This window comes from Xenopus tropicalis, chromosome 6 (genome assembly GCF_000004195.4).
Source record: "Xenopus tropicalis strain Nigerian chromosome 6, UCB_Xtro_10.0, whole genome shotgun sequence".
Taxonomy (NCBI): Eukaryota; Metazoa; Chordata; class Amphibia; order Anura; family Pipidae; genus Xenopus; species Xenopus tropicalis.
In genome coordinates this window covers 42245144-42257470 of record NC_030682.2, presented here as the reverse complement: position 1 = coordinate 42257470, position 12327 = coordinate 42245144, and positions in this window count along the sequence as shown.

The window sequence follows — 12327 nt, the reverse complement described above, 5'->3', positions numbered from 1 at the left end:
ATGCTCTAAATACTACAGTGGCTGGCACAGTCACATTAATCTCTACCTCAGGGAACTTACAGCTATCAAACTCCCTATCAAAGTCACACAAACACCCATGAATTATGGTCAGTTTCATCAGAAACAAATTAACCTTCTTGGATATTATTCTACTTAAAATTATATTTTGATGGCCAGTTCAGAAAATAATTCATGAGGCATATTACTTTTCATGGTGAACCAAGGATACACCCAAGAAGTTTTACAAGCAATTATTATTATTATTAACATTTATTTATAAAGCGCCAACATATTCCGCAGCTCTGTACAATAGGTATCCACCATGTCAAAGAAAATGTGCCCAGTGGAGGGGACTTTTCATCCCCAAGTTATTATATTGAAATGAAAAAATATGGCAAACAAAAATGATGGGACTAATATTCACATAATTTGCAGCCAGGCAAATTAATGACTACTCATTGCCCAGATTTTGGTGGTCACATGGCACTCACCAAGATACCTACTGCTAGTCTGAACTAGAAAGCCCATCCTGAAAACTACACCAATACATTACTGAAGGTCTATGTTGCAACAACTCAGTTTTGGAAAGTAAGGCATATATGAGGCATATAAAAGTAAAAAAGACAAAACAAAGGCAGAAACAATGCATTGGATGTCTGTCTTGGAGCATTTCACTGTAGGGCCAAGAATGCCTGTGGCTGCTGAACCTGTTACCCTTTACACTGCCAAAGTGAAGGCTGCAGTGGATGAAAGTACTTAGAGGGGTTGCAGCTTTACTTCATTGTTGACCTGACACGTGGTAGAAGAGTGGACAAACCACACCCCAAGTGGGGGGTTTGCTGTCCTTATATTTCATATAAGGATATCAAGTTGATATTTAGTTACCACTTGTGAATACACCTATCTGTGACCACATTGCATTGTGCTGGACTTAGGTACAATCTTTTAGTTTGGATAGATAGATCCTGCTTGGCTGGGTCTTCATCCCATAGTCTCTATCACATCCAAGTGCATTAAAGAGGTGGTTCACCATAGCAAGTTTTCAATTTGTCTTCATTTTTTATTCTTTATAGTTTTTGAATTATTTGCCTTTCTGTTCTGACTCTTTCCAGCATTCAAATGGGGGTCACTGACCCTGGCAGTCAAAAAACAATTGCTCTGTGAGGCTACAATTTTATTGTTATTCCTACTTTTTATTACTTATTTTTCTATTCATTGCATATTGTTTTAGACTAGCACTCTCTATATCATACTAAAAGTTAATTTGAAGGTCAATTACCCCTTTAAACAAAACCACTGTTCTGATGTACTGGCCTGTCTCCTGGTAGCGCCTCCATGCTCTGGACACTACGCTGACAGACACAGCAAACCTTCTTGCCACAGCTCGCATTGATGTGCCATCCTGGATGAGCTGCACTACCTGAGCCATTTGTGTGGGTGCATGCCCAGGCGTTGTAGGGAGATCATACAGGCACTGAGCCTCATTTTGACTTGTTTTAAGGATATTACATCAAAGTTGGATCAGCCTGTAGTGTTTTTTCCACTTTAATTTTGAGTGTAACTCCAAATCCAGACCTCCATGTGTTGATAAATTTGATTTCCATTGATAATTTTTGTGTGATTTTGTTGTCAGCACATTCAACTATGTAAAGAACAAAGTATTTTATAAGAATATTTCATCCATTCAGATCTAGGATGTCTTATTTTTTGGAGCAGGTTATGTTTTTTTACAGCATTCAACTGTACCTAGGTACCATGTTCTCCAGAGTTTCCTCTTCTGGCTAAGGAGGCTCAGCAAGTCCTGATAGCTTTACCATATTCTTTGGGGGTGGTATGTGTTACTATTGAAACAGGAGTTGTTTCTGCCCATAGCATCCTGTCATGGGAAAACATGTTTTTTTCAAAACATATCAGTTAAGAGAACTTCTCCAACAGAATCCTGCAATAGATCCATTTATTTATATTTAATTTTGAAATTTCACATGGGGCTAGCGATATTTTTCATTTCCCAGGGTGCCACAGTCATGTTACCTCTGCTCTGATAAGCTTCAGTCACATATTAATGCTGTGCTGCAAGTTGGTGCTCTATCAACCCCCCCAGCAGTCGATCAGCAGAACAATGGGAAGGTAGCAAGATAGCACCTCTCAGTAAATATCAGAATAGCACTCAATAATAAGAAATCCAAGTCCGGCTTGGGACTCCTCCAGTTACATGGGAGTAGGGGAAATAATAGGTTACCTGAAAGTAGTTCTAATGTGTAGCGCTGGCTCCTTCTGAAAGCTCAGACTCACTGAGATGGCTGCCTACACACCAATATTACAACTTAATACATTAAGAATATAATTTTAAGTGGTAGAGTGAATTATTTTCTATATAAACAGTATAATTTAGAAATAAAAAGTACACCATAAAAATCATGACCGTATCTGTACGGATTCAGAACACTAGGTATTTCCACTTTGGACTTCACATAGTACAGAATAAGAGGAGAGCACCTTCACGCAGGTTAACTGCTTTAGCATTTATTTAAACCTCTGCACACATTGCACTCTGCAACATGTTTCGGTCTATATCATGCCCTTTCTCACACTTGAGATGCTTTGTGTTTGTGAGCAGTAAGGCTGAGCGTTTGAACACTCATTTTTGGACTTCACATAGTGTTTAGGGTGGGTGTACTGGGGAGTCTTGACCACAAAGCTTAGTTAGAAAGAGCAGTTTGTACTCCATCAAGAGTATCTATTGTTGGGGTAGTTCCCCAGGAGGTCCTCACCAAGTATAGGGACCCAAGTGAATAGGACTCTGTAAATTCTGTGTGCAATCTGCTGTAGCACCAATAAGGCATCCTGGAAAACCTGGAACAAGTACCTGTGGTATGTGAGTAGTACCTGTGGTTTTATTTGGTATTGCTCTTTTTATAAACAGAACGGGTTCCTCCTCACTGTCACAGTTAGAAATACACACAGTACAAATTTTTTGAACACAGAATACATGGAAACCCGTTTAGATACCACAACTGATTGTGACAGGTTCAGTCCAAAAAGTAATTACCAAAGGGGCAGAATAGTTGCAATATTTTTGAAAGTGTAGAAGAACTGATTAGAAAATAAGTCTATCTGAAAGTGAAATCAGAATGAAACCCCAAAATCGTGTATAGCTGACATTTTGGATAAAAGAAAGAAAATTGCATATTTCTTCCATGGCTTCCAATCTGGAACCCTGTCACTTCAATGTTATCTGTAGCAGATATGGGTAGGGATGTAGTAAATTAACTATTGCACTGGGTATAATAAATACAATGATTAGGAACAAGACTGTCTATTTTGAGGGTCCCTGTACATCTTTCTGTTATTCTAATTCAGTCCCTGAATGTGAAGTATTTTATAATCCCTCACTATACAGAACATGTCAGATAGCCCAGATCTAGAACCTCTAGCATAGCATAGGAACACAGTAGCTGAGGCTGAAAAACTAATATAAATTATACCTATCAAGGACAATGCGTTGTTGTCCTCAACATTTGTTTATAGAAATATGTTCATAGCATTATATATACAAGATACACCTCGCCTCTGGTACATTGCAGCCACATTGGATTAGGAAACAGGTACAGATGTTTGTGGAGTGTCCCAATCTGTTTTGTTTGTCCAGTTGCCCAGTTTCAAGTGTTCTCCTTATTAAATTCATGTGGGGCCACTTGGACTTGCACAGCATTATAGTGTGTCTGGTTAGGGTAGCAGAGGTTTTCCTGTTTCTTTTTGTGTTATAGACTAAAGTTAGTTGGCCATGCATGGCTGCTTATCTGTGTCCCCAACTTCCTTGCTCACAGCATTTCTTCATTATGATTATAGAGTATTCAATTTCAATTAGAGCTGACTAGGCACTCCTAGAGAGCTGTACCAATGAGTAAGCTCAAGTAGGGGTGTTTTTCATAAAAGAAGTGAATACTATCCCTTGCACCATTGTTGCATCAATCCATACCTAGACTTTTACAAAGTGATAATTCATTATTTAATTTTTTATTGCCTTCTGTTTACACGGAATGCATTGACAGTGCAAAATATTAGCTGTGAAATAACAGTAAGGTATACAACACATATATTTTTAATTATTTTAATAGCTAAAGGTTAGAGGGCCCCATGGCAAAATCATTTTTGGGATCAATTTGGGAACAAGACTTTTTTCCATATACATATAATGTCATTGCTCATCAATAAATGTCCCTCTATGTCCCCTTTACCTCCTGCCCCCCTAACAGTTATGGATTCTGCTTCATTAACAGATACACCTTTTTAATATCACAATGCTCAAAGGGCATCTATAAACAAGTATTGCAACTATGTTCTTAGATAATTGTATCTAAGAATTGTAAGCTAAAGAGGACTTGAGCACATTTGCACTGCCAAGAGAGACTGCAACCCAAAAAGTCTGAAGATATGTGCTCTTTTACATTTCACTGATTGACAGTGGTGTATTGAAATGTTACTGGGCCCCACAGCAAATTCAATTTAGGGCCACAAGGTAGGGTTGCCACTTGGCAGTATTTCACATGCCTAGTCAGTAAAATACCAGCCATGGTCAAGGACAGTATTACTAATTTACTGGCAAAATATACTTGCCAGCAAATTTGTAATAACTACTCGCCTATTATCCGCCCCTAATCTGCCCCTTTATCCCCTCCCTGTCTCCTATACTTACCAAACCTGCAGCCAATCCATCTTTCAGGACTGTGCCCTCTGAATGTCATGACTCTGCCTGTGAAGTCATAGCTCTTCCCATTGGTGTCATGATACATCCTTTTGTAGACCTGCCCCAGCCCCAGCCAGTAAAATAATTATAAAAGGTGCCAACCCTTCTACCAAGATATTGAAATTACTCATGAATTAGGGTCTTGCTGAGCCCCCTACACTTCTGGGCCACCCTGCAGCTGCAGGGTCTGCTTCCTCTGTAGTTGCACCTCTGCTGATTGTGTAACCATGACCAATCCAGACCTGGAAAAATAAAGAATTTCAATGAGTATTGTTTTTGGTACTAAATTTTAAATGTGAATTCAACATCTGCATTTTCCACCTTCTCTGGCTTTATTATATTAACACTGGATAGGAGTACACATGATTGTTTTTTCTATATCCAGCTACTTCATGATGTTTTTAACATCCACAAGCCATCTAAGCACAGGGGCATTGTCTGTGCCGAAAGCCTATCTCTAAATAATAGAAAAGGTAAGTGATGGCATGCACAGGTATATAATATGTATTCATATGTAAATTAATAGGGCCCAGTGACATATATAGCAGTTTCAGTTTTTTTTGCCTCCTTTGTACCTAGCATAAAGAAAATGCCCAAATCTAATAGCTGTTCCTCGGCACCTGTTCTCTGGTACTGCTTTTTGTTATCAACCAAGAGATATATTAAAAAACATATCCTGTAACAGGAAACAGGTGCTGCTATGACTGGGTCCAAAGTTCAAAATATCAGTGAAAATACTTGTAATATAAACACAGGTAAAACAGGTAGCACCTAGGTGGGAAGTACATGGCCTCATTTTATAACTGTAGGTCAGGCACTTTAAACTCAGATGACATTGGGGATCTGCGTTCATTATTAACCAACCCCCACGTGTAATTAAAGTTTGCCCAGGAGCATAACCAATTAGATGTTTGCTTTTAAACAGTTGACCAGTAAATGCTTCATACTGATTGGTTGCTATAGATTACTTCTCCTAGGCAAAATTAGTGTATTTTACTACTTAACTCCCTAAATATATCAGTGTCATTTTAATGCAGTTTTAAACAAATTCATATGAAATACCAAAAGGCATTGCAAACAAAAATCCCTGAAAATAATTGACACAGAAAAGTTTAAAATTTGGGGTCCACATTTAAATGAAACAATTTCTGTGGGGGCCACAAAGAAGGAGACAATGGGCCACTAAATACCCAGTTTGATATGGTTTTTATAGGTCATGTTTTTCATTATTCCTGAGCCATTCAGAGATCAGTGCATTATCCTACAGGTAAAGGTGGGTCAGTCAGTAAGTGAGACTTTGGATCAGACTTAAATGAAAAATGTCTGAAAGTGCCAAGACATGTACTGGCTGCAAAGTACTAGATTTTGCCCCTTTTAGGCATTTGCTTTTCAAGTCAATCTGAGGTGAAAGGGGACTTTTTAGGCTGGACATGACAAAACTGGTTTGGAACTATTTTTAATGAAATAATTATTCCCTGAACTGTTCCCCTTCTGTTAAATCTACACTTTGGCTTCCGGCACAAATACAAATGTAGTTTTTTTGCTAGAAGTATGTCTTCAACTGTAATCCACCCCTTCAGTGAGACCTTTTCCACACAAACATGTATGAAGAGAAGAAGCTGTTGCTGATAAGAATACCCTTAACCTATTCTTTTATAGCCATTATATATGTAAATATGTGACTTAATATACTAAACTATTTAGAAAGCCTGTCGTCTAAATATGGGTGCAAGTAAAAATTTCCCGGCAATGTGTACTTTTCATTCTCCTGCGCACATAATAGTATTATGCAGGTAAATAGAGTTACTCATTGTTCATGTTTTCCCAGTGAGTCACTGAGCTATATAAGCAGGAAGAGTCAACCATTTACAGATGGTATAATTTAAAGTCTTCTTTGAAGCCTCACAGTGAAAAGCCATAGCTTTTGAAAAGCACTACTGCTAATGTATGGAAAATATCCTTTGGAAAAAATTTGTGGGTACTTTTGCTAAATAGGTGGAGCATAGAACATACTCTCCTGTCTCTGTGTTATCCCACCCCTATTTATTTTTTTGTGGACAGAGTTAAGAAAATATTTTGGGGCCCAGTGTAATAGTTTTAATAGGCCCCCTCAGGCCACTATGTTACCTTAGAGTCACTAAGAGAAGCCAACAGGTACTTCAAGCCCCTTGCAAGATCCACCATCTGCACTCACATACCTGTCACTCACACTGACAGCTCAAACTGTGGGATCTGCTCCAGGTGGTGTTGTGATGCATCTGGGTTGTATAATTGCACACACAGGACTCTTCTGAACAGATGTCTGAAACCTATGATAGAAAAAAAAATCTTTGCATTGTATTAGAAACCAGTTCCATGTGTATTCTACCTAGGAGCTCTCACCTAAAATATAACACCAGACAAATAACTTGTTTTGATTCAGGGTAGTGTTTGCCTTTATTTCCTTATTCCTTAGATTACATGAAAGGCTTTGGTCAATGTTGCTTAAAGTTTCAACTTTTTCTGAAGCTGTAATATCTCAAGAATGAATTTCCACCTTTCTTTCTGGTTTATTTGAAATTTCCTGATTGGTTTGTTCAAGGCCCAAAATAGTACTAGTATTTTTTACTCTCCTGGCTGGATAATAGAAAGCTGCTCTTTCAGTGTCGCCACTATACTATGGTTGACGTATGTATCTCTGATATATTTTGGCTCAAGAGTCGCTATATTTTTCCATTTACTGTACCCACAACAGACACTACATTATAAGTGCTCAGCTTACCATGTAGAGTGCATTCCTTTTCTGCACATTATCAGCTGGAAAACACCTATGTCTGGCAGATGCCATATTATGCTCTCTAATTGAATAAATGTTGTGCTTTCCTAGTAAAACCCCATAATTCCCCTTGCAGTTCCAATAAGTCTCTCATTAGAAATACTGTACATTCTTTGCAAAGCAAAAAAAATCCCTATTCCTTTCATTTTGTTTGGCAGGCAGCTCTATACAGGGTATACAGGTTTTTCAGTCCAAGGAAAATTTGATGTAAGTAATACTACAATCATTTAATTGTTCCCTGTCCATGGTACTGAAACAAATACTATAGGCATCCATATTAATCACAGCTAATGTAGCACATTAATAAAGACTCAGTGGGCCAGATTTAATAAAAAGTGGTGAGAATGCCTGCTTATTTAGTATTTAGAATTATTCATTTATTATGTCTTAGATAATTTGCTTCTAATTTACAAAACTGTTTGGTGTAATTATTGGAGGAATTTCTCTTCAAAAATCAGTCCATTGTTGATAAAACATGTATTTCCTATTTATCATTGGCCACCGACAATATACAGCAGGTACATGTATGGACTCCATTATCTAGAAACCCGTTATCCAGAAATGGACTCTCAGCCTGGGTAGGCAGGGGCTGCAGGCCCCATGAGGGCTGGGGCCCAACTGATTTTTCCCAGTGTCCCACCAGCCCAGTCCAAACCTGTTGCCCATCAATAACTCACTAAATGGAGTACCCCTGTATGCAATTAAAGTGTCACATGATCTCAGAATAAACGCTCTGGATCTCTGAAAGGCCACTGTTTTTAGCGAGCATACCAGACAAAGAGCATCAAGAAGACCAAGGGAGATATTAAAACGAGTATGGGACATACTGAACAAACACCAATCAGGACTGTGTTTTAAAAAAATATATATACGTGTGTATATATATACCAGACTTTGATCACTCCTCAGAGCACTGTAAGTTCATTATCTAAAAATGTAAAGAATATGGCACAACTGCAACTCTGCCTTGAGTCAACTGTCCATCTAAAGTTAATGAGTTAGTCAGATAAGCAACCGAAGGATGAATGGTAGCCTTGAAGGAGGTGGAAAGATCCATAGCTGAGAAGGAAGAAACTGTTCATTAAACAAATATAACTTGAAGCCTCTTCAAAACTAGGTGAGAAGAAAGCTTTTGCTTAAAAAGATCCATATTAGAGTTTGCCAAAACACATGTTGAACAGTGTTCTCAAGTCTGATGAGACCTAAATTGAACTTTCTGGTTTTAGTGCAAAATGTGTGGTGGAAAGTCAACGCTTCTAATCCTCATGGTGACGTATAGGGGCTACCATCAATTTCTATGGATGCTTTTCATTGGCAGGGACTGGGAAATTGGTCAAGATTGTGCAAAAGATAGATGGAGCCATTTACAGGGCAGCTCTAGAGGGAAACCTGTTTCAGTCTATGAGAGACCTGAGAGACACTCCTGTCAGGGGCCCAGTGGTAGAAGGGGCACCGATGAATGTGAAAGTGTTATTTGCAAGTCATGGAGGCGGCAGGGATTGCAGAGGATGGCGGGGTTTGGATTGAGCATGGGTGCATTTTTTGTATTATGGGGCATGGGCAGATCATATTAGGTGGGTGCCTATGCATGCACAGGGCAATTTTTAGTTGGGGCCCTCTACTTATTAGCTCAGGTGTGCTAATAAATGTGCTAATAATTTGGGACCCCTGGGGAAAGGCCCTGCTATCCTAATAGTATAGGGCCCCATTATTACTGCCATGCCTGAGACTTGGTTAGAGGTTCCAACAGGACATTGATCCTAAAACACACAGCCAAAGCAACACCGTGTCTGTGTTTCCTCCACATTCCAAAAAATAAAGGGTGGTTGATTGGCCCCTGTTGAAAGTGACCCTAGTGTTTTGTTATAAATGTTATAAATAACTTATATGAATACTGAATACTATCTAAATGTGTCAGCGCTAAATTAATAAAGGATAATTCACAAGTAAATGTTTGCTTCACCCACTTACAGTGCCGAAATTACTGTAAACACTTCTGAGCTTTTAATGACTCCACACAAAACTTATCAACTTCTAGACCAGGAAAACATGGTCTTGCAACATGGCCCTATTAGATATGTCCCATATACCTTTCCCCAGTGAGGAGGATTACTACACAAGAAGCTCCAGCAAAGTTTGACATTACAGCTTATGTCAAATTGAAGGGTTTGTAGCAACATTACAAATAGGGCATGTACTAAGGACAGGACAGTTATATGGGCAGAGCACATGCCTTTTTTTGTGCCTGGGGCTCAAAAGTTATGACTAAAGTGAATCCCTGAGTTATGTTAATCTTGGACTAAAGTCTAGCCTATCTGAATTACTTTATGAAAGATCCCAAAAATGCTTTTATGAACTATTGGTGATTAAAAAAGTTTTATAATGGGGTAGTTTTAGGGTTGGACAACAGGAGAAACCCACTCCTGTTCTGGTGAGCCCTGTTGTTTGGGGGGCACAGTCCTCATGGGGTGACAGAGGCCATTGTGTTGTGGGACTGGGGGACTGGCATCTGGTGGTGATGTGTGGCAGTTTTTTTAAATAGTAGCCATCAAAATTTTTAGTTTTTGCCACTGATGTTTAAAAATTTCATTTTCACTTTCTAATGTTATGATTGATTCAATAGTTGCTGACATTCTTCTAATGCTGCCTTGAAGTGTAGTGACTAATGTAGCAAATGCAAAATAATTGGACATACAGTGTATATCGGGAGACAATACCCTTAAAGTGATGTATTTATTGAGGTGGTTAATATTTTATTAATACATAATAACATTTAGATTATAAGGAATGCTGTTTACTAGTTAGGTTATAAGTCCACTGGTCCACCTGGGCCACTCTGGGCCAGTTGCATAGAGGGCCTCTTTGGGTGATACCTGAGTTCTCTGTCTTAATCCCTAATATGTAATGTAGCAAACTGTATTAGTTTAGAAAGTCTGTCTAGTTTATTGCGCTGGTAATCTGCACCTATTTTATTTAGCTGGTAACCAGAAAGAGGAAAATTAAAGTTTACATAAATCTTAGAAAAATAGTTAAGAATAAAAAATGTAATTCATAAAAATATATATTTTTATGTACTATTTTAAAAAAGAAGAGAAAGAATGTGTTTGGAAGGTGAACTATGGCTTTAAACTGTTTCTGAAAAGACTTTGGTTTACCTGCATTATTAGAGATAGAAGTAGAAGGGCTCCATTTCTGTCAGTATTTTATTATGCAGTTGCCTTTAAAAAAAGGAAATGTAAAATGAAATGTATTAAAATAGACTGATAACATTGTCTTTCTATAGCACAGATGCGCTTTTAGCAATTTATATGTGCGAATGTGTGATGTGATTGCTTGTCTTCTTCGGCCCACATTCACTAATAAGCTGTAAGAGAGTATCTCTGAAATTATTCCAATTGTACTATTTGTTGCTTATATCACTTAAGGGGTAAATTACCTCGAAAAAATAAAATCATATCTGTATTTACTGTTAGAAAATGATTTTTATGTGACATTAGCAAGAAAACCTAATGCCAGGCCAGAGGTGGAGTTTTCCAGCACATACCCACAAATATAAAGCTATAAATACACCTATGTAATGCTGAGAAATTATTACAATTTTACATAATTTTAATTTTAGGGGGAACCCACAACGCGTTGCCGTAACTTTCATCTTAAATGGCAGCGCTAAGAAATACAATATACTTTAGTAACAATAGGTACAAAAGTAAAATATGGGCCTATAACATTTGCTAATTTTTGAGACAGCATAAAATTACTGTTTAAAAAAGGTGTAAGTGAACACTGCAAACAATCTGCTGTACACAGTTTATAAAATATTTCTCATACCGAATAATGGGACCTGGGTAACTATTTCTACCAAATGAAATAGAACGAGGTGCAAATTGAGCAACTATGGGTTTATTACCCAGCAGGATTTTTTTGCATCTTTTAAGATAATTAGACGGCTCTATTAGACTATTAATTATACATATATACATTATTATACATTATTCTAACTGTACATTATTTATATCATATCAGACTATCATATACTCTACAAATCTAGTCCCCTTTTCTAAATCCTCTTCTGCCATAAGGTAGCGCCATCCTTTACAAAATTGCATCCCCCGAACCCAAAGGAACCTGCTTTGTGAATGTGGATCAGTATAACGATCGAAAGCCTTTTCTGCGCACATTACAAATACTAATAACAGGAGACAATCTTTATAAATAAAGACTATATAACCCACGATTTTATACTGCATAGCGCTACATTTAGGGCCAGTGTACTCCAAATTTCTGGAAACCAAATGAATGGATGTATATGGCCTGGCTCATATACAGTAATAGATATACTACATTTTATTGCTTATTGTGCCAAGGTCAGTGTTACATTTGTGTGAGAGGGTTTTTGGCAGAGTGAGAGTTACTACCTTGCGCCCTTACTCTGTACATTCTTTATAACACAAGAGGTCTATACTGCGTCTGATCAGTGTGCTCTATACAGTAAGCAAACATATAAACGAACTACTGTTACTACGTGATAATAAAAGAAACATACAGTAAATGGGGCAACAACCTAAGCTATATACCAGTGTATATATTATAGTGTAACTGGTGTGCGTGTACGCATTCGAGTCTATACGCTAGAAGAACATTTGTTTCACTTCTATATGTTGTGTGTGTGTGTGTGTGCAGGAGTGTTACAGACGCATTTGTTACAATTTATATAATCATACCTCGCTTATTAGTGTAAAATTCGTGTTATTGATATATATGTTGC